The 18,615-nt window shown below is 39.5% G+C and overlaps 1 protein-coding gene and 1 pseudogene across 1 annotated transcript in view; one reads left to right on the plus strand and one right to left on the minus strand.

Moving 5' to 3' along the window:
* Window positions 1-18,615, minus strand: part of ENPP1 (ectonucleotide pyrophosphatase/phosphodiesterase 1) — an 82,925-nt gene that overhangs the window by 52,075 nt on the left and 12,235 nt on the right. The window lies entirely within an intron of this gene.
* LOC117098061 lies at window positions 11,910-17,041 on the plus strand (annotated as a pseudogene).

The raw sequence follows: 18,615 nt of genomic DNA on the forward strand, positions 1-18,615 counted from the left end.
TTTTAGCTATAGGTATACAATGGCCAAGCAGCCCATGCTACTGAAAAGGGAATCCATATAAACACCAATTTGTATTAATATATTAGAGACTTCTATAGATTCATATCTATCTGCACTTTTAATATATTGCAGCCTTAGACTGATCCAAGCATTTTGGGTACAAGTAGCTGTGAAAAATCCTGAAACAAATGCCATAAAACATATTATTTGCACTTCCGGGAGTTTATACTAAGGTTAAGAAAGCACGTACAAATATTTAGATACAAATACAAATATCTAAATATACATTACAGTACTATATATAAGAAAAAATAGACATACACATAATGTCCAAGAGTAGGAAAATAGCTAAAGAAAATATAGACCATTTATGTAACTGGCTGTTATACGGCCGTTCACAGTCATGATTTAGAAGAATATTTAATTGACATGGATAAAGGACACATTATTGGGTACAAAGAACAGATTGTAAAACAGAATGGGTAATATGGTCCCAATTTTTGGTTATACATAAATCTACAGTTGATGGATGGGCTTACAAGTTATTTTGTCATCTTCTTCGTGTTTATATTTATTTTCCAAAGTTTCTCCAATGGACCCATGTACTTTTGGAATCAGTACACAGGACAACCACAGGGCTAGTATGGGTATTAGTGACCCAGAGAAAACTCTTCCTCATTCTGGCATTTCAGGCGTTCTCAGCATAACAGTAAGCTCCTTCTCTGCCTATTTACCTTAAGCAAACTCCAATAAACAAATTCTGCCTGAATACTCAAAGCTCTATGAAATCTACCTAATCTCTCATTCTTAAATGTAAATGAACCACCATGATTCACCAGTCATTTGAGGTAAGCCTACAACAAAAGTCTGAGATCAACACAGAAGGGTAAAGGGGAGAGAGGAAGAGAAAAAAATTAGAAATAAAAAGACATCTTATTAAGTATATTCAATGGGATTCAAAAAGACATATACAAAACTTCACATCAAAGAGTCCTAATATCCAAAATAATAAATCATAGAAGAAAGCTCATACCGATTCACATCATTGCAAAATTCCAGGACAACAACAGTAAAAAGATTTTCAGGTGAAAGGCCATGCTAACTTCATAAACTAGGCTGTAAGGATGGTAAGATTAGAGTTCGTTTCTCCTTGGAGGTTTAGAAGAACTCAGTGGTAAAGGTATCTGGGCCTAGAAAAATCTGTGTAAGTTTATTCATTTGTGGTTCAATCTCCTCATGGGTTACAGAATTACTTAGATTTTCTAATTGTTCTTGAGTCATTTTGATAAGTTGTATTTTTTCTTGTAGTTTTTCATTTCACCTACATTTTCAAACATATTGTTATAAAGTTGTTTATAATAACCCTTTGTTATACTTTCAATGTCTGGAGCACCTCTATTTGTGTTCTTTGTCATTCCTGATATTATTTGTACTGCCGCCCTATTTTTGTCTGTTTTCTGCTTAATCAGGCTAACCAGGAGTAATCTTATCTTCTCTTTTGTATGCTTATTGTTATTTTATTACTTTCTGGTCTTACTCTTATTTTTCTTTCTTTCCATATCTATGCTTAATGTTCTGGGTTTGGGTTTTTTGTTTGTTTGTTTGTTTGTTTCTTACTGTTAATATGGATGCTTAGATTATAGCTTTTCAGACTTTTCTTTTAATATTACTATTATTCTAACTTGTAAACCCCTTAAGACATCATTGTTTTACAAGTTCATTTAAACTTACCAAATATTTACCATTTTCTTTATGCATTTTTTTCTTCTCAGCTTTCATCTGGAATCATCAGCCTAAAGTATATCTTTTAGATTTTTCCTGATAGCAGACTCTCTCAGTATTCGTTAGTCTGTATATGTCTTTGGTTTGTTCTTGTTTTTGAAAGATATTTCTCCCGGATATACAAATTCCAGTTTGGCAATTATTTTCTTTTGGCACAGTGATGATATCAAGACACTACCTTATGCTTTAATCATCACCACTGAGAATCCAGTCATCAGAATATCATACGTTTGAAGTGAATCTGTCTTATTTTCTCCAATACCTTTAAACTTTTTTATTTTCAACTTTATGTTCTACAATGTTATTCTGTTGTCAACATATATTTATTTTATCTATTCTGCTTAAGATTCAATAAGCTACATGAATCTAAAGATTGGTGTCTTTCACGAGTTCCTGAATTGTCATCTCTTCAAATAGTGTTCAAAATAAGAAATAAGGCAAGATAGATAATAGTAACAGAAAACAGTATATTATTTTTAAAAAGATCAAGAAAGCTAAAAAAATAAAATTTCTAGAAATGAAAAATAAAATGAATAAAATGAACTCAATGTTTTAAGAGCAAAAGAGACATGGTAGAAGACACTAAAGATCAAATATTAATGCCTGACTATGTGATGCCTGGGAACATCTAATATGATAATTGCCTTAGAGCAGAATGCCCTATATCCTCATAATTACGTCAGCCTTGGCAATTATGAGAATAGTAATATTTATTATCTCATTAACAGGTCTCAAGTTTCACAGAAATCATTATAGGAATATCTATCAACTTACAGCCAGCATAGGTTGAAAATGACAATGATGGAAAGAAGGGGAAGTAGTAAAGAAGTAATGGAAGAGTTATTTTATAAACTTTTGTTTGTTTTTTGTTTGTTTGGTTGGTTTTTTTTTTTGAGACGGAGTCTCACCCTGTCATCCAGGCTGGAATACAGTGGCAAGAGCTCACTGCAACCTCCACCTCCCAGGTTCAAATGATTCTCCTGCCTCAGCCTCCCGAGTGGCTGGGACTACAGGCATGCGCCACTATGCCCAGCTAATTTTTGTATTTTTAGTAGAGACGGGGTTTCACCACGTTGGCCAGTCTGGCTTCAAACTCCTGACCCCAGGCAATCCGCCCACCTCAGCCTCCCAAAGTGCTGGGATTACAGGCATGAGACACTGTGTCTGGCCTTTATAAACTTTTAAGCAATTTATTAAACTACACACACACACAATGACAACAGGAGCCCCAAATAAGCTAGAAAACTCACTCTGGTTCTTGGTGGACAAGGGCATTTATTACCAAACCACTGCTTGTAAAAATTGACAAGGAGCAATCAGTAGGCTAATGGCAACGTAACAGAGGGGAACCCTACTGGTTTCCTTTGGCTCTGTACAGATCCACACATAAGGTAGTACTTGTCACTGCCTGTTCAAGTCCAGCTGCTAAAGCACGTCTAGGACCTCCCTGTGTGAGTTCTAAGCAAGCTAAGATCACAAGCACCTTCCCTAAAAAGGGATTCCTGCTTCTACGGATAAAAAGAATCTCTGCCCTATGGATGCCAGTACTGCACTTTCCACAAACATAAAAGGAAGGGTATCGGCTTAAAAATGAGTAATGTTAAGACAGGAGTCCACAAAAACATGCTTCAGAGACATATCACAGCAATTTTGTTTGACTTTCCAAGAATCCACCATCAACCCATTTTTTTACAACAATGATTAATGAAACTACTGGACGCATGCCAGCATGTCAAACAGTACTTGCTTCTAATTTGTGTCAGTGTCATTAATCTCGTGCATTTAAAAAAAACGCCAAGTTCTTTTATTATTTGGTAAGTGGGGAAAATCGGTAGCAGGCTGAGTTTAATAGATTTTACCTATGTAGATTCTAATTGTGAAGAGAACAATAAGATTTTATCTCAGTGGATTCTAATTGTGAATAAAGAGAACAATAAGATTTTATCTAAGTGGATTCTAATTGTGAATAAAGAGAACAGCATTCATATAAAAAAATAAAAATAAAAAAAAAACACTCGGCTGGGCGTGGTGTCTCATGCCTGTAATCCCAGCACTCTGGGAGGCTGAGGCGGGCAGATCACCTGAGGTCAGGTGTTCAAGACCAGTCTGACCAACATGGTGAAATCCTGTCTCTACTGAAAATACAAAAAATTAACCAGGCAGGGCGGCGGGTGCCTGTGATCCCAGCTACTAGGGAGGCTGAGGCAGGAGAATCGCTTGAACCCAGGAGGCAGAGGTTGCAGTGAGCTGAGATCACGTCATTGCACTCCAGCCTGGGCAGCAAGAACAAAACTCTGTCTCAAAGAAAAAAAAAAAAGAAAGAAAACCACACACTCTTTTTGGGGATCTTTTGTGCTTTTTGTCACATCTTTCTTTTAAAAGAACAGAAGACAAGAGAAATAAAGTCAGAGAAGGTTGAGAAGTTTTACGATTACGACACGAAATAGAAATCCTTAAGTGGTCCCCATATGTCACTTAGGGGCTCTGGGCCTAACCTTTCTTTAAATGAAAAATTAAGATAAGAATACAATCCCCTAAATCTAATATAATGTTAGGAGTCACTGGTAATAGAAAATGCAGCTCAAAACAATTATTTTAAATTATGAGAACACATGGACACATGGGGGAACAACACACACTGGGCGTGTCAGGGGTGCGGGGAGGGAGAGCATCAGGAAGAACACCTAATGGATGCTGGGCTTAATATCTGGGTGATGGGATGATCTGTGCAGCAAACCACCATGTCACATGTTCGCCTGTGAAACCAACCTGCACATTCTGCACATGAACCCCTGAATTTAAAATAGAAGTTGAAGAAAAAAAAATAAAAATAAAAACAAACAATTATTTTAGATAAACACAGTATAGATTTGGTTGGACTAGTACCTTGGGCAAATAAAACTATCAGATTCTTCTCTAAACTAAGATTAGTAATCCAGAAAAGGTATTTTAGTACCTCTGATATTTAAGCAAAGAATCATTACATCATTTCTCTTTTTAATTAATTATCCTGATAAATAAGCATTTGAAGAACAGACTCAAAGAAAACTCCTATCAGTAACTCATGGGAGCTGGTAATGACAATTGACAAAATAATTTTTTTTAGAAGGAAAGGTTAAAATGAAATACCAAATTAAAAGAATGGCTTAAGAAAGCAGAAATGACTCATATTTTACCAGTTAAACTGTAAGTAAATTACACATTAAAATTCCAGCCATATTCAATTAAAAACATAAGTTTGGTGAAATTGTGACCATAATCACAAGGGACTAGTAACTCTCAATGGCTTCATATCTGAATTAAGACATGTATTACTTTTGGAGCTTTGTGATCTTGAGAAAGTTACATTATTTATGTCCCTTTATCAATAAAAATAAAGAGTTGTACTAAATATTTTCTGTGGTTCCTAATAAATGTAAAATGTCTACAAATGTACTTCTCTCTGGAAACTAAATATAACTTTATTTGGATAAACCCTGACCCTACATCCTGTACCCTCTTCTCTTTAAGACTATTACCTTGGCTGGGCGCGATGACTCACGCCTGTAATCTCAGCTCTTTGGGAGGCCAAGGCGGGTAGATCACGAGGTCAGGATTTCAAGAACAGCCTGGCCAACATGGTGAAACCCCATCTCTACTAAAAATACAAAAAAAAATTAGCCAGACATGGTGGCACACACCTGTAATCCTAGCTACTCAGGGGGCTGAGGCAGGAGAACTGCTTGAACCCAGGAGGCAGAGGTTGCAGTGGGCTGAGATCATGCCACTGCACTCCAGTGTTGGTGACAGAGTGAGCCTCTATCTCAGAAAAAAAAAAAAAAAAGACTATTACCTCAAATATGTACATGCATAAAATTCTTGGTTGAACACAGGCTATTAGAATGAGAAGCTTGTCTTGAGAAGCTCCTGAAACACCAGCCCAGGAGCCTCACTTCCCCAGTTAAAGCAGAAAAGTGGTCAGAAACTCACCTGCAGCAGGCCCTTTATATTTGAAATCTTTCCTGGGTTTCTGCAAGCCCTTTAGACAGCTGATATTTCTAGGGCAATTATTCTCCTCTCCTATCATGCTCATTCATTTTTGTTTCAGTAAGTACCAAACATTTTCAAAGAAAACATAACCAGCACCTATAACTTCTGCCTCAGTGGGCAAATCACGTCTTTACTAATATCTCACCAAGTGCTTTCACAGGTCATTTCTCTCTGAAGTTAAAGGTCAAAGAATAAAACATCCATCTCATAGTATAAAGTAATGGTTTCATTGAGCTTTGATGTTCACCTTCACTCCATGACTTGTAGACCGTCATTGAATCTTAAGACACAAGCATCTCGTCAATAAGGAGAGTGACAGAAAACACTACAAGTGCACAGCAGAATCACTCTTCAAAAGGCTAATGGGTCCCTCCTCGGATACACCTCCAGCCGCTGGAACTTCTATTTAGATTCACAAATAGTTAACCCCCAGAACTAATCACAGAATTATTAAATATCCACTCTTCTGTTCTTGGTCCGATGGGTTTAACTGTCTCCTGTCTTCAGTAGGACTGTCACTGTAGCAAAATGCTGGTTTTGTGGCTTTTCTTTATCTATGGTACCGATTTACTTCAGCATCTTAAGAAAAGCAATCTATTGAGAAAAAACATCTTGAGAAAAGTGCTTAGTAAACAAAATTTCTATCTCTTGCCTGATAACAAAATTAAATGGCAAATGGAGCAAGTGTTTAAATGTATAAAATAAAATCACCAGAAGAAAAGATGAGCAAGGCCGGGCGCGGTGGTTCAAGCCTGTAATCCCAGCACTTTGGGAGGCCAAGACGGGCGGATCACGAGGTCAGGAGATCGAGACCATCCTGGCGAACACGGTGAAACCCCGTCTCTACTAAAAAATACAAAAAAACTAGCCGGGCGAGGTGGCGGGCACCTGTAATCCCAGCCACTTGGGAGGCTGAGGCAGGAGAATGGCGTGAACCCGGGAGGCAGAGCTTGCAGTGAGCTGAGATCCGGCCACTGCACTTCAGCCTGGGCAACAGAGCGAGACTCCCTCTCAAAAAAAAAAAAAAAAAAGATGAGCAAATATTTTTACGATGTTGCTTTACATGTATGATACAAAATCCAAAAATTATAATGGAAAAGTTGATACATTTGAGTTCATAAAAATTGAAAATTCCTGTAAAGCCAAAAAAAAAAAAATCCACCACATTGGGATGGGGGAACTAGGATAAGACATTTTTGGTACATGACAATAGATAATAGGGTATAAAAATCAAGTAGAAAAAAAAACTCAATTTTAAAAAATACCAAAAGTAATAAACCAACTATTTAAAGAAAATAGCTAATAAAAATATAAAACATTCACTTTCATTAAAAAAATCAAAGAACTAAAAATCAATGAGTCCCTTTTCTACCCAAAAAAATGAACAAACATTAAAAAGACTGTTGATCACCAGTGCTGACAAACACGTGAGGAGAAATAGACTCTTTCACACTGTCTTCACAGAAGTGTAAGTTCCTTTCTAAAAGGTCATTTCAAGGAATCCATCTAAATTCAAAGTGTGCATATTTACCACTCTTGCAATTCCATTTCTATTATCTGCTAGAAATATTCACATAAGCACACAAAGATATGCACACAGAGATATTTATTGTAGCAGTGTTTGGAACTGCAAAAACTCGCAAATAACCTAAATTTCTGTTTATAAATAATGGAGCAAATACAATACAATGTGGTAAATCCAAACAACACAAAATACTATCCAATTACTTTAAAGTTATGTAGATCCATCACTGGAATACTTGCTGTTAAAGCCTTCAGCCTCCATGTGAGCAGTTACCCTTACACAGAGGCCACCACACTATGAGGAATCCCAACCATTCCATGCATAGAGACCACATGAGGAGGCCCTAAGACTGCATGAAGAGAGAGAAAGATGCCTGGCCAGCTCCTAAATGCCCAGCCCTTGCTGTTCCAACTCTAAGTCACCATCTAACTGCAGCTGCATGAGAGACCCTGATTCACACAGGTCCAGTCAAGCCTTTTGTGGACTCCTGACACACCAAAAACTATGAGAGATTTTTGAGTCTACAGAGCTGATGACCAGGTGCTGAACAGAGATTAATTTATCAGGTTGGTCACACAAACCAAGATGGATCCCTGCCCACATGAGGAAGCATGCTTGCCTGTCTCCTTCTCCCACATTTTATGCCTAAATCATTCCCAAGGTAAAGTGCACATCTGGCCAGCTTCATTCTGAGGTAATAACCTGGTTGTTCATCACTTCATTGGAGAAAGGGAGATGTCTGAAAACTAATCCACACATATGGTGCAACGGAGGCATGGGTGGTGTGATGTCGCCTTTGGGAAATGCACAGAGTTCAGGCACAACGGTTTATGTAAGTCTACTCCTAATTTGCAGGGTGGAGAAACTGACTTTTGATTATACACACTAGTTTTATGGTTATAGAATATTAGGAAATCTTTAAGGAAAAAAAAAACAAGTCAAGAGAACCTAAAAGCCTGGAACATCCTGTAGGGGCAGAAAGTAAGGAAGTACCAAACACATACAAACACACACACGTCAAAGGGTCACAGAAATTAACTGCCAATTGGCCATGGCTGGAACAAGTTGAGCAAAAACATGGAAAACAGAGTACCAGGTTATAATTCAAAGTATAAAATAGACATTAATGACATTAATGACTCCCTACTGAAAAAGAATAAATAAATATAAGGGGGAGAACAAATTTCCAATTCAGAAGAATTCCAAATAATGTATGCAGATACTCCACCATCAAGGAGGTGGAATGTAACTCTCTACCCTTTAAGGTGACTTCCTTCCAAAGGTACAGTATGGAAAGGGACAAAAAAGAGTATATTTACAGCAAAGAAACCTGAAAAAAACTACCTCAGCTGGGTAGTCAAGGTTAACATCATCAATGACAAGACATATTAATAGCAGATACTCTTGAAATGATGTGTTAAGAATGGCACTTTACCATCTGTCATGTGCTTCCCAAAAATACATCAATCAAGTATAATCATGAGAAAAACATCAGACAAATCCCAGTTGAAGGACATTCCACAAAATACATGACTCATACTCTTTAAAACTGTCAAGGTCACCAAAAACAAGGAAAGTCTGAGGCACTTCACCAAGAAAAGCCTAAATAAACCTGACAACTCAATGTAATGTGGTATTCCTGGATGGGGTACTGGAACAAAAAAACAAAAAAAGACACTAGGGAAAAAACAAGTAATTCTGAATAAAGTATGGACTTTAGTTAATAATCATGTATCACTGTTGATTCATGAGCTGTAACAAATGTACCTTACTAATGTAAGATGTTAATGACAGAGGAATTGGGTATGGAGTATATGGAACTCTGCACAAGCTTCACAGCTTTTCTGTAACTCTAAAACTAGTTTCAAACAGTATGTTTATTGAAAGGAAAAAGAGAAAAGAGAAAAGAGAGACAGGCATGAATCCATATTATTCTACCAAAAAAATTCTATTTCATTTTTTAAAATTTTTTATCTTTTTTCCTTTTTATTTTTTATTTTTTTTTTGAGAGACGGGCTGTCACTCTGTCGCCCAGACTGGAGTGCAGTGGTGTGATCTTGGCTCACTGCAACCTCCACCTCCCAGGCGCAGATGATCCTCCCACCTCAGCCTCTCAAGTAGCTGGGACTACAGGCACATGCCACCATGACCAGCCAATTTTCTGTATTTTTGGTAGAGACAGTGGTTTCATCATGTTGCCAAGGCTGGTCTTAAACTCCTGAGCTCAAGCAATTCACTCACCTCAGTTTTCCAGAGTTCTGGGATTACAGGCGTTAGCCACCCAGCCTGGCCTTATTTATTTATTTTTTTATTGTTTTAAATGCATTTACACACTCAAACCCATAAATGTATATAACTGAGAAATGATTCTATATGCAATTTTTGTTTCATCTTTTTGCATGTAATGCTATTTTTTAAACATTTTCTTATCAATAAATCTTCTAAAATATACATATTTTAATTTAGGTAGATCTACAGGCTGGGACATGGAAATACGTAAATCATAAACAGAATTAAGTTAAAAAGACAAACTGAACTTTCACTTTATACATTTCATCAATGTATGATTTTTTTAAAATCAACAATGTGCAGACAGTGCTTTCACATCCTTTCCCTGCCTGTGATGGACACTGTGGTCAGGTGCCTCGACTCCCCTTCAGAGATAAAGGCACTACTGCTCCTCTGGCTGCTGGGAGTGGTCCCCTATAGGGAGTGTCTCAGCAAAAGACAGCTACTTTGCCCAAAGTCTCTCCTTCTTCCTGGGGCAGCTTGCTCCCTCCTGGACCACTCTAGAGTGTCTCAGACTAGTTTAAGAAGATCCATAGAGTGGGCATAGTCTCCAATGAGCATCACATCCACTGAGCACTGCAGCTCACCTTCACCCTCTGCACAGCCCTACTTTCCTGCCTTGCCTTCCACAGGTGCAGAGCCTCCAATGAGCATCACACCCAGTGAGCATTGCAGCTCACATTCATCCTCTGTACACCCTAATTCCTCGTCTTGCCTTTCATGGGTGCTGATCTCAAGAACATACTCCAGTGAAATCCCAGGCATGCTCATTTCCATCTAATAGTCTGTTTCCCAAAAAACCCAAGTTGTGTTACTGCCTTTCTTTTGATCTGCCAACTCAGAGAAATAAGTTTGACTACTACATTTCCCAGGCTCCCAGACTCCAAGCATCAGGCCAGGATAAGTCAACAGGAAAGAGAACATTGGAGGGTGGGAGGAAGGGAGCAATCAGAATGTATCTACCTTGTCCTCCCTGCTCCAGGTGGGACACCTGCAGTGGCTGCAGCTCCCCAGGGTCCCAGCTGCTACAGCAAAGTCCTGGCTCCCAAGCTCTGGTTTCATCACCTTTTTCTGTTGACCTTCCTGCTCTCCAGGTGGTAGTGGCTTCCTTCTGTTACTCTTCTCAGGGTTGCCTAAGGGCCCCACCATTCCCTGTTTGACCATTAGCTCTTCTAACACTTTTGGCATCTGTTTCCTATATTAAATTCTTTCGACTAAGCTACTGAGTATGAGCTTTGTTTTTCTAATTGGACTCTGACTAACAGTAAATAATCAGAGCAAGACAGATAAATACATGGATGGATGGATAGACAGACAGACAGACAGACACACATCCCAAGGCACAATCTAAACTAAATTTAACATAGGCAAAGAACGCTCCATTTTGAGGGTTATCGTCTTTTCTAATTCTCAAATCTCTTTAATGCAAAAGCATATTTTAATTAGATCTTTCTTCCGTCGGTTTTTAAAAAAAAAGAAAAATTGTCCCTCAGTACTAAAAATAGTTGGTCTATTTTGCAGCAACTATCAAGAAAGATATATCGTTAAGTAAAAGTAGTATTAAATTACTTTAGAAAAGAATGATAAAGTTTAGTTCAGCTCATAAGATAGGAAAGGGAGGAAAGCAGTTTTATTAATGGTGCAGAACAGCTCTTTCTGCCCTCAGGCAGGGGACCCAACAGATGGATCAAAAGGAGAAGCCTCATGAATCTTATCCAAAAAACATAGTTTTTCCTGCCTAGGCAAGTATCTTGCCTACGCAGATAGTAGGTCAGAGACGAAAAACAAAGTGTGGAAAGAACATAATGCGCAGTTAAGTTTCTGTCATTTATTTGCTGTTTTTATCTGAAATAATTTTTGGAACATAGTCATTCGGGCACCTTGTGTTTATCCTTGAAAGATGGGCTCAGTAGAAACAAACAAAAAGACAACTAAACAAAGGATTTCTAGTAATTCTTCCTGCGGACAGGAAATGGGAGATATAAACCACCACTTAATTTCTGTAAAGGCCTAGTATTTACTCAATCACAATTACAGTGACAACTTAAAGACAGAATTTTAAAATTGGTAATGGAAGGGAATGTGTAGGCCCGGGGCCCGGGGCTGGAGGCACACAAAGGCTCCGGCTTATTTTCCAGCTGCCTACTGGACCTCACTACCTGGATGGCCCACAGGTACTGAAAACTCCATGTTTTCAATACCACACTCATTAGCCTCGTCCACCATTGACCCTGTGGCTAAAGACAGGAAATTTTTCAATTTGAGACTGATTGCAGGGTTCCAGTTGGCCAGCATTCATAGGAATGAAGACAAATACAGAGATGGTATGTCTAAGAAACTTCAAAAGGTGTAGACCACCTGATTGAAGCATTTCTGATTTATTTTATATTTTTTCATTATATTTCTGTCCTCCTACAAGGGAAAGTCATGATTATACTAACTGAGCTAAAATGTTTATTAGCAGATGCCCAGTCATCTTATCACATCTTAAAATCACAGTAGGATGTCTTCTGGTATTAAATCATGTTGATCACGTGGACATGCTGGCTGGAGCTCTCCAGCTGACACAGAGCAGGGTTCTGTGCTGTCTTCATGCGAAGTGGAATTTGACAATCACTGCGCCATGCCTTGGGACATCCTGAATGCCAGCATAAACACATCCTCTAATCCTGGGACACCACTTTCCGCTCCCACTGGGAATCCAGAATGACCTCCACTGACAGCAGCACTCCTACATCAATGCTGTCTGTTACGAGAAACAGTTCCATTGGCTTGCAAAGATTTTCCCCTTCCTGGTGCTCTTGCACACACTGTTTTTTGCAGCCTGCAGCAACTTTTGGCTTCACTACCCCAGCACCAGATCCAGGCTTGAGCATTTTGTGGCCATCTTTACAAGTGCTTTGATTCCCCATGGACCACCCGCGTCCTGTCAGAAACAGTGGCCGAGCAGTCAGTGACGCCTCTGAAACTCTCCCAGTTCAAGATTTTGCTTTTGTCCTCAGGGTGTTCAACTGACATAGATTCCAGCAAGCAGTCATTGTCCTACCCGCAGCCGGGTTTGGAGTCAGCTGGTATAGAAAGCCCAAATTCCAGTGGCCTGGACAAGAAGGAGGGGCAACAGGCCACAGCCATCTTTGAAAAAGTGAGAAGATTCCGCATGCGCGTGGAACAGGACATCATTTATAGAGTGTATCTGAAGCAGATAACAGTCAAAGTCATTTTGTTCGTGCTCATGATAACTTATGTTCTGTATTTTTTAACTTACGTCACTCTTTAAATTGTCTGTTCAGTTGACATGCAGGCTTTTACAGAATATAAGCCTACCAGTGTGTCTATTCCTTCACAGAAATCTTGAAGCTTCTGGCTTAATTTTATGCCATTTTGGATATACTCTACAGTCTGACCTCCTCCTACAGGCTGTGGTGGATGCTGAGGAGTTCCCTGAAGCAATATTCCTTTGAGGTGTTAAGAGAAAAAAGCAACTATAGTGACATTCCTGATGTCAAGAATGACTTTGCCTTCATCCTTCATCTGGCTAATCAGTACCATCCTTTTTATTCCAGACGCTTGTCCATATTCCTATCAGAGGTCAGTGAGAACAAACTGAAAGAGATCAAGCTCAGTACCGAATGGACAGTTGAGAAACTGAAACATTAGCTTGTGGAAAATGCCCAAGACAAGATAGAACTGCATCTTTTTATGCTCAACTGTCTTCCAGACAAATGGAGGTGCTAAGCCTGGAGCAGATCCCGGATGTGCAGCTGCCCTCTACCGTCTCACAGCTGATTAACCTCAAGGAGCTTCATGTGGACCATTCATCTTTGGTAGTAGACCATCCTGCACTGGTTTTTTGGAGCAGAATTTTAAAATCCTCTGCCTGAAGCATCCTGAAATGGGAAAAATCCCATGCTGGGTGTTTCACCTGAAGAATCTTAGGGAACCTTTTCTCTCCCATACAGGGAGGCTGTGTTCCCCCTGAACAGTTGAGTACTATGCAGTTAGAGGGCTTTCGGGACTGAAAAAAGTCCAAGGCCCCTCTACTTGAAGGGCAGCCTCTCCCAGATCCCACGGGTCATTGCAGACCTGCTGCCTTCACTGCAGAAATTGTCCCTTGATAATGATGGATGCAAACTGGCTGTGCTGAACAACTTGAAAATCATGGTCAATAAGAAAAGTCCAGAAATGATCAACTGTGACCTGGAACACATTCCATACTCCATTTTCAGACTGAATAATTTGCATGAGTTAGACCTAAAGGAAAATAACCTTAAAACTGTGGAAGAGATCATTAACTGTCAGCATCTTAAGAATCTTTCCTGCTTCAAGTTACGGCACAATAACATTACTTATATTCCTGGGTTCAAGCAATTCTGGTGCCTCAGTCTCCCGAGTAGCTGGGATTATAGGTGTGTGCCACCATGACGGGCTAATTCTTGTATTTTTGGTAGACATGGGGTTTCACCATGTTGCCTAGGCTGCTCTTGAACTCTTGGCTCAAGTGATCTGCCTGCCTCGGCCTCCCAAAATGTTGGGATTACAGGCATGAGTCACTGTGCCCAGCCTCCAGTTGCTCTTAAAACAAAAACGGGCTGGGTGCAGTGGCTCACACTTGTAATCCCAGCACTTTGGGAGGCCAAGGCGGGTGGATCACGAGGTCAGGAGTTCAAGACCAGCCTGGCCAACACAGTGAAACCCTGTCTCTACTAAAAATACAAAATTCACTGGGCGTGGTGGCGGGCACCTGTAATCCCAGCTACTTGGGAAGCTGAGGCAGGAGAATCGCTTGAACCTGGGAGGCAGAGGTGGCAGTGAGCCAAGATGGCACCACTGCACTACAGCCTGGGTGACAGAGCGAGACTCCGTCTCAAAAAACAATAACAAAAATCCTGCCTGGAGATGGCTCTGGCAACATTTCCCACCTCATCCCCATTACACTCCACTCAGCACTGCACACCAGCCATCCTGGCCTCCTCCAAGCTCTGGGATGGGCCATGTCGTCTCCTCTCCCAGGGCCTTTTCCCTGCTGCTGCCTTATCTCATAATCCTCTTCTGCTTGCCTGTCACTTCCTAAGAAATGCCTTCTCAGACCTCCTGGACAAGGCTAATTCCCCCCTCACTATTCCCTCTCTAACCCGTACACAGCTTCTGGGCTGCAATTATTTCAGCTGCAACTTGAGATATTCTTGTGTAATTCTTTGATAAGTATCTGGTCCCCTCGGATAAAACCCAAAAAACAGACAGTAAGTAAACTTTCCCTTTGACCATTTAGTCCCCAGCCTCTTGCACCAGACTGCCCACACAGTAGAAACTCTACATATTTGTTAAATAAGTTACAAGCCACAGCAATAACAATATTGAACCCTGATCTAACATCTACTATCAGGCAGTCTTCTCATTAGTTTATAAATATGAATCCATCTAACCCTCAAAACAAACCTATGAAGTACCTACTATTATTATCCCCATTTAATAGGCAAGGAAGCTACGACACAGAGAAGTTAAGGGACCTTCCCAAAGACCCAAAGCAATTATTGGCAGAGACGCCATTTACACTCCAGTAATCTGGCTCCAGGGTCTGGCCCTTACTCACTAAGCTCTATGGCCTCAACAGGATTCAGTAGCAATTGAGTGGTTCTGGGACAGGAAGATGGGGCCAAAGAGCATCTAAGGAATGTTTCTTTTGAGAGGACACATTGAGTTGGGTCTTGGTGGGTGCCTGATGTTGGGTGAGAAAAGGAGAGGTTAAACAAATCACTCTGGGGTAGAAAACAGATATAATCTGTACAAAGTGTATTTGGAGAACTATACAAGGTTGAGCTGAATGTCATGGAAGGCATGCTTCAGAGGTGTGGAATGCTGAAGAGAGATATGCATCTTCAGTCCTTTCTTGACTCTCTAAACTGGCAAAGTGCCATCAGAGCAGCAGTTGACTAAAACATATCTGAGCCCTACAAACTCCTAAATACAAAGTATGCACATAATATATGCATATACTATACAACAAATAGGATACTGAGTCCCACTGAGGTATGGGAGCTAGGCCAGACAGACACTCCCAAGCCAACAGGTTTGCTCCCTCCTACCTCACAGAACTGTACCCATTAAAGGAGATAAGTGCTTAGCATAGGGCCAGACAAATAGTAAACACAAATAGGTATGTATGTATTTAGTGAACACACATAGCACTTACTACCAGCAAGGTCTACTCTAAGTGGTTGACAAATATTAACTCATAAACGACTGAACACATATGTCACAGACTTTCAGCACTGCTATGAATGGATGCAACTATTCATGGTGAGCCCTACAATGATTAACGTCTACTCTTAACCCGAGTGTGGGAAATAAAAACTAGTCTCAACTAGCCTCATTGTGTGCTGTGGCAGTTCCAGAAAAATTCAGAGCAGAAACATAATGCGGAGAAGTTATTATTTTAGAAAACCTAATACTCTAACCATGAGAAAGGACATGAGCAACAGAGGTGGAGCTGTGGAATGAATAAAACAGAAAATAAACACATACCAAAAAGCTGAAAATTCTTGGGGACTGAGAATGTCTAAAGTATGCATAGAAATAGTTTCAAAGATTACCTATTGAATTCAGGACACTAAAATAAAAGTCTCAAAATCCTACTTATGAAAAGTACATTAGAAAGCTGTCTATCAATGGTAAACTTTCATAATGGATTATAAATAAAAAAAGGCAACAGAATAATATGCACAAAGTGATCTCATCTTTGTTTGTTTGTTTTTTTTTTTTTTTTAAAGTGATACGTACACATAGAAAAGTCCTAGAGGGGAAAAAAAAACAAAAGCAATTTTCATTTTCTTCTTTACCCTTTTTTATATTTTCTGAATTTTTTGCAATAGATAGTATTTTTATAACAAGTGGGAAAATATTATAAGCTCTCAAAACAAATATTTTAGAACTAGAAGGAACCCATCTAATCCAACCTCTCATATTACGGTTATGGAAACTGAAAGTCAAAGAAAGAAAGTAATTGTTCAAAGGTCACATAGCAAATGATTCTTGTGATTCAAGTTTAGACCCTTTACATGATCCCTGTCTCTGAAGACCTTTGCTTGAATCATTCCATAATAGTCAATATTCTTTTTCTTTGAAAGTTTCTAAGAGATAACAAATGTATAAATACTTATATATGTCAATATTCTTCACATTTACCTCCTTTATGCTGATTAGTAAGGTATTCAAATAAATCGTGTCCAAGTAGAGTTGTTTCCTGCTTATTTCCCCAACTAATCCAAAAGTAGGTAAGACCAACAGAGTCTATCCATAATGCTCCTAAACCACACATTCCCACATGAATATTTCATTTACCCATTTCCTAGGATCCCAGAGATTCTAATCGAAATGGTGCTGGGTGGCAGTTTACAGGAAGCTAGTGTGTTTGGATGATAAAGTATTATGGAATAAACTCTGGGTCAAGGACATTTAACCTCATTTTACATCACCTTGGTATAAGATTCTTTTGTTTTGGTTTTGTGTCAAGTATACTGTCGACTGTTGAGAGGGGACTGCAGTGGAAACTTGGAATTGGAAAGTTCCATTGATGGTGCAATGAAAAGCACCATCTACATGATATTTTAATAGATGGATGGCTGAATTGGAAAAACATCTGAATGTTATCAGATAACAGCAAAGATAGAAGACTGGCAAAGCTAAGGGCAATAAAGAGCAATTAAAGGACAAGCCAGTGCAGAGTAAAAGAAGGCAATTAAATTATAAGCAACAAATGAGAGCACAGGCAGGTTCCTGAAAGACGCAGACTGCATATACAAAGGGAGGAGACTATGCCGTGTTCTATATGTGCAAAAGCAATCAGGCTACTTGTATCCATGTGCCACTGAGGTTCTCAGAAGGAAAGGGGCCAAATGCAAACCACGGTAGCACCAATTCAACCTAATGCAACCACAGTTGAGGTCAGGGAGGCCCACTGAGTTTTTTCATTTTGTTTTAGGTTTCTAATCACAACATCACATATGAAGTCAGCGGCACAGCGAGGGTTAATTAGAATTCCCAGCTACGGAAATTCCAGATGTGGTGCCTTCTGTGCCATCTCATAGCCTTATGGAGTGTTGATACTCAAACTTAATTGTGCAGACAAACCTCTGAGGATCTATGAAAATGCAGATCTTGGTTTGGTGGGTCTGGGGTGGGGCCCAAGATTCTGCATTTCTTACAGATTCTAAGAGGATAATGCTGACATGTCAGTCTGCAGACCACACTTTGGGTAGTAAGGATATAAAGTGCCTTCTGAGTAAGGAAAAATAAAAAATTCTCAGTCACACTGAAGCTTATCAATAATAACAAAAAAAAAAACAACCACTTATTCAGGGTACATTATGTACCATTTTGTACACATTATAATTTACTTATCCTAACACACTCTAATATGATTTTGTCTCTATGCTACAGTTGTGGTACTATTTGGGAAACTTTTTGGTCTATATTCAAACAGCTAGTGACAGTACCAGGATTTAAGTCTGACTTTGTCTGACTCCAAAACTATTCACCAGTAAACTACAGAGATGAGATTATTATTAATTTTGTGATCTTGGAAAGTCTCCAAACTTTCTCTGAGCCATGATTTTTTCATCTCTAACATGAGGATGGATAACAGCAGCACTGTGGTTTGGACTAATGAGGTAGGAGGTGCAGAGGTATTCTGAAATCTATAAAAGAATGTAAAGATACAATCATTGTAACTAGGTTAATTTTCACTCTCCTCTCCCCAGTTCTTGAGAGTTTGTTTGGAGGTTCTAGCAGGGGAGTGCAGCTACTCATATACCTTTGACCAAAGACTGGTCCTAGTCTATGGGAGATGGTCGTCTTCTTCAAACAAGTGCACTTCTTCGGGAGGGACACACGTGGAGTAGTGAGGGAGGAAGGAGACACCCGCGTAGCCAGCCAGATCAGCCAAATCAGCCCTGGCGATCAATGAGGTGATAGATGTCGCAGCCAGATCGCCC

The sequence above is a fragment of the Trachypithecus francoisi genome, unplaced genomic scaffold, assembly GCF_009764315.1.
Source record: "Trachypithecus francoisi isolate TF-2019V2 unplaced genomic scaffold, Tfra_2.0 Lachesis_group15, whole genome shotgun sequence".
In the NCBI taxonomy this organism is placed as follows: Eukaryota; Metazoa; Chordata; class Mammalia; order Primates; family Cercopithecidae; genus Trachypithecus; species Trachypithecus francoisi.